This window comes from Xiphias gladius, chromosome 8 (genome assembly GCF_016859285.1).
Source record: "Xiphias gladius isolate SHS-SW01 ecotype Sanya breed wild chromosome 8, ASM1685928v1, whole genome shotgun sequence".
Classification (NCBI taxonomy): Eukaryota; Metazoa; Chordata; class Actinopteri; order Istiophoriformes; family Xiphiidae; genus Xiphias; species Xiphias gladius.
In genome coordinates, this window is record NC_053407.1 from 20,136,916 (window position 1) to 20,142,489 (window position 5,574).

The window sequence follows — 5,574 nt, forward strand, 5'->3', positions numbered from 1 at the left end:
TCAGAGAATCTGCTGATGCAGTGTGTGCCCGGCTCATGTGAAACCAATTTAAAGCTACACATAGAAATCTGGTGTCTCTTTTGCTCTCTCTTTCTCACTCTCTCTCTCTCTCTCACACACAGACACACACACACACACACACACACACACACACACACACACACACACACACACACACACACACACACACACACACACACACACACACGGACACACACACAGAGGGTGTGGTGTGTGCCGTTTGTCAAAGATGGAGATACCCCCTTCTAGTAATAATCTGCCTGTATGAATCTCAGCAGGGAACAGCAGCTGAGGGTGTGTTTCCTGGACACCAAAGCAGTATATAGAAATATGTGGAAATGATTGTGACTGGAGCAATGTTCAACAAATGTATGGGGTTTGAAAGATTGTCTATTTGTACAACATGCAGATAAATACGGGGGCAACATCACCAAGGCTCATCATCTTGTTGCAACGGCAACAGTTTTGTGGACAGAGAAAAGCAATTCACAAGCTGTGACCGGAGATGTAACTGTGGTGCAACCTATCCTCATCTTATTAACACGAGAACTTAACTCATATTCTGTTCTTCTCATCTACCTGTGAAGTGACACGAACAAAAGACTCAACAAATCCAACACTTCCCCCTTGGATAAATGAGAACCAAGTGCTGTAGCAATCCGTTACAGCAGTCATATCCTTGTGTTTTAAATTCTTCAAGCATAGCGGCATTAAAGTTACCCAGCTGTAATAATTTGTGTCTGATATGGTTTTTCCACATAACAAAAGTTCAGTTTCCTTGTCAAGAATTCTTAAAATTGCATCAACTCCTTCCCCCTCATTGAAAAAAAAAAGTCTCTATGAATATGCAAATATTTTTCTTTACAAAAGTTTAACCTCTGGGCACAAGATGACTCTTACATCCCTGTGTTGTCCATTCAGTATATGCAGAGCTTTCAGGTTTCCACACTGGACAGGGAATGGCTTCCGAACGAGTTGTATTGTGACAAAATCATGCTTGCACATGTGCGTTTTAAACTCAGATGTAAGGTGAGGACAGAGAAACTTTCTCCTCTTCAGCAGATGAATTTGAAAACAGCCTTCAAACTCTGCACATGCAGTACTGTCCCAATGTTCTGGGCACTTTGGATGTTTAGATTCTTATCCATCGACCAGTACCATAAGGGAGGCGTCCGATGGGTCCCAATTCATTCTGCAGCAGGACCACGACCCCAAACATACAGCCAGAGTCATAAAGAACCATCTTCAACAACGAGAACAAGGAGTCCCGCAACAGATGGTCTGGCCCCCACAGAGCCCTGATCTCAACATCATGGAGTCAGTCTGGGACTACATGAAGAGACAGGAGACACTGAGACAGGCTCAATGCACAGAGGAACTGCGGCAAGTTCTCCAAGACGCTTGGAACAACTGAGAACTGGGGCTGTTTTAAAGACCAAGGATGGTCACACCAAATATTGATTTTATTTAGATTTCTTCTGTTTTACTGAAGCCACATGATAAGTAGAAACAATTTATGACATTATTTTTGAAAGTATCCTCTCTTTACTTTTATCGACTAAAACTTTTGCACAGTACTGTACATCGGTCTGCACAGTTAAGGTAAAACATCCAAGTGAAGCAATAATTAAAAAAAACAAAACATACACATTTCCGAGCGAAGGGTGACTCGTATATAACCTGCAGAAACAGAAGACAAAGGACTATGTCGCAAAAGGGATGACTGCAGCCACAGAGAAATGTCACCCCTAAAATAGACAGCAGGACAAATGAAAGCAAGACACTGTGGGATTTTAATCTGCAGCCGTGGTGTGACAGTCCCAGCTGTGGAGGCCCTGCTGGCTAATGAATTCCCTCAATTCCTCTAATTAGGTAAAATTCCCATCTTTGAGTGAGCAAGGGATTACAGGAAACAGGTTCAAGTTCAACTCCAGTCTCAAGTGTGTTGTTGATGAATGACACGAGAGCATCCGGACGACCAAATTAAAATTGTACACAGACTGCTAAGGACTTTGATTGTCATCATGCCATGAAGTTTCCATACATGAACAGCCCTGTGAGACACATCATCGGTATGCTGAAAAAAAAGGTCGCCATGAAGCATAGCAACAAAACGTTGGCCGTGATGTAGGATGTGTTTCCTATCAGCCATGCCCAGGCCTTTTCCCACAGCCAAACTGAGCATGGCATTGCTGAGACATGAAGTCTAACCATTACTCGCACTGCCACGCCTCCCACACAAGAAAACCGGCAGTCAGACGGGTTTTCGGGGACCCTGCTGCTGATACACAGAAGGCCAGTGCCAATATAAACCCCAGAGGCTCTGAGCTGCTGCATCAGTGCAGAGCCCGTCCCCTCAGCAGAGAATACCTGGACATGGTTCCCGCTGGAAGTTAAACAGACTAGTCACCGTTTAGTGGAAACCTTTTAGAGAGAATGCCACGCTTGAGTGATGTATATCTGTGACAGCTGAGACTTTAGCCTGCGGCAGGGGAATGGTTTATATTAAGGGAGGCTTGCATATACGCTGCACTCAAAGTAGGAGACTGCCAATGCTGTTTGTTTAGCTGTGTGACAAACGTGAATTTCTCATTTCTAGTTTCTTTACTAGGACACTTTTATCTCGAAATTCTGCATCAGCTTTTTCTCCCAGGACAGTGCTGAGCTAAAAAAATTTAAAAAAGAAAACAAAATTGGAAACATAAAAGAGATGTAACCAAACATTCACCCTCCATTTATCTTCCATCATAGGCTCCTCTTTACTTTGTATTGTTCTCATAAGGACACAAAAATCAGGCATGTGCAAATGTTTGTGTGTGTGTACGTGCATGTGTTTCTCTCTTTTTTTTTTTTTTACATGCCCACACTACTTTGTGCATACAAGTAATACCTCAATGAACTGCAAATAAATCTCTATATTTCTAAACTAGATGTTTATGGCAAAATTATGAAACCTGTTTTCATTTCAATGCTGACAAAAATCAGAATAAACCTCTCAAGACTAAGAGATTATTTAGAAGTCAAAGGCAACAGTGATTTGCTGTTTTAGCAAACAAATATAGATGATACACTAAAGTCCTTTGAAAACAGTATAAAATGTCCAAATTAAGTAAAGATTGTAGAAGAAATCGGTGTTCAAATAAAGAGCTGACATTTTTCTCGTCTATTTTTTTGTGTCAACCACATATAGTTGATAATGATACTGACATGCAGATACACGCAGTCAAAGAGCTTTCAGATGCTTGTTTATCACTGGAGAAAGAGCTGCTCTCGGGACTTTTTCATCACAGACATGAAATCACAAAAATCGACGGAGATAAACTGCGGCACTGAAGGCGAAAAAACAAAAAACAAAACACCCGCAATAACCTGAGGACTGAGGTTTCATTTGTCCCCGTCTTAAAAGAGGCAACATAAGAAAGAAAGAAATAAGTGAACAAACGTTGTGGTGTGCGGCCGAAGTTAAACTCATTAGGTTGGTTTGGAAATAGCTCTTTACAGGACACATTTACTAATAAACCAATGAAGAGCAGTCAAAAGTCGAATTAACCAATACCTGTATACCTATGTGTATATATATATATATATATATATATATATATATACACACACAAATATATATATAAATATATATATATTTTATATTTATATATTTTTTACTGGGCAATTAAATTGTCAAATTTCATAATGTGACCTCCTAACAGCAAGAAACTTATTAGATGCTAGAAGGTTATTGTTTTTGGGGAGGGCCTTTGGATTCGGAGTCAGAAAACCAGCCAGAGCTGACGATTTGAGTCGTTTGTGGTTGTATCGTCTTTTAAGGCTATTTTTAAGAGACGAAACGAATTCTCCTCCTGGATGAGCTGGACTGCAGATGTGGCCGATATCATGTTGTGTAATGGCAGCAAGACACGAGTTATTCTTAATCCGTTGATTGTGACGGAAAGAAAGAAAGACAGACAGAGGGAAAGAGGGAGGATCGGCGTTCATCCTGACAGCCGAGGTTCAGACGCTATTCGAGTCATTCCTTTAAAATAAAAATCAGGCATGGAAACTTACAACAACACCAACAACTATGATATTATTATTATTATTATTATTAATTATAATAGTATTTGGTTCTTAATTATTAAACTAAGATTTATTATAGGCTACACTTATAAAAATATTGCCTTGTATACTAATCAGAAACTTTGTTGGGTCAGATTAGAATGATATATTTTTCCTTATTGATTCAAACTGCTGTTATTCAAGCTTATCCTGTGTGACTATTAACTGGCATAAAGGCCCATCTTGTTTCCTTAAAGTGCGCTTTAACCGCTTTAATTCAGATTTTTATAGCCAAGAAAGGGCTAATTGTTGGCGTGGCGTCAAGTATTCCAATGAGCCTCACAGGCTTAATGGTTTATAATGAATTTAATATTAAGAAGTAGCCGGTTTTCAAATGGAAGGGCTGAGAGTTGTTTGCGATGATGGGCTCCAATTCGCCATCACTGTAAGTGAATGTATCCGCGATGGCAGACTCCTGACTTCTCACACCAGATCCTGGCCAAACGCTCCACGTCGTTCGGTTCAATATAAGTCTCTAAAAAAAAATAAAAATAAATAAATACACAGAGGAAATATTTATGCGAGATTTCAGCTTAACGTGGGCTGACTGCGTGCGCTGTTGTTGCTCTAAATTCCCGGCTTGATCCCTACATTTGCACTTCATTGTTAAGATCCTCGTTCTGCGCGTCGGAAAGGGGGGAAAAGCACCAGTTTGATTCTCCACCAACACACATTAATAAGCCAGCGTGGCTGCCCTGACAGGGATGGAGACAAGGCCACGAACCTTTAAAGTTGGAAATAAAGAACTACTTTGTTTGGGGGTTTTTTTGTTTTGTTTTTTTGTTTTTTTTGTTTTTTTTTTTTAAAGTGAGGGGTAAAGGTCTTCAGCCACGCAACAGCAGGAATCAAAGCCGTTATATTCATCCTCTAATTACATTAATGTCATGTGTTGTGTCTCCCGCGTGTTTACCAAAAAAGCTCTCCCCCTTCTGAGCTTGACCTCCCATTTCTACTGGCGGCATAATAGCGCAGGCTGAAGCTCGGTGTGGGCCCTACTTCAGATGTATGTGGAGCCTGAAGGTCGGACTGCTCTCTCTCTCTCTCTCTCTCTCTCCCTCCGCGCGTCTGTATGTGTGTGCGTGTGTTCGTGCGTGCGCGCTTGTGTGTGTGCGTGTGTGTGTGTGAGTGTGTGTCAGCTACACTGGTAGGCTGCTGAGGCGGCATCAGTTTGAGCAAGGCATTTCTCTTTACTCCGACAAACCTTCAGGGGGCTTTTAGCATTTGTTCAATCCGCAGTCTCTGGAAAACATCTGATTCATTTTTTAACCAGTCCCAGATGCGGCAGTGCGAGAGTGTGTGTGCATGAGCGCGTCAGTGTGAGTTTGTCAGTGCATGAGAATTTGGGGAGAATATCTGCTGTCTAGAGAAGGGGAGGGAAAGAAGAACCGTGTGGATTTTTTTTTTTTTTTTTTTTTTTTTTTTTTTGAATATAACTTTTTAAGT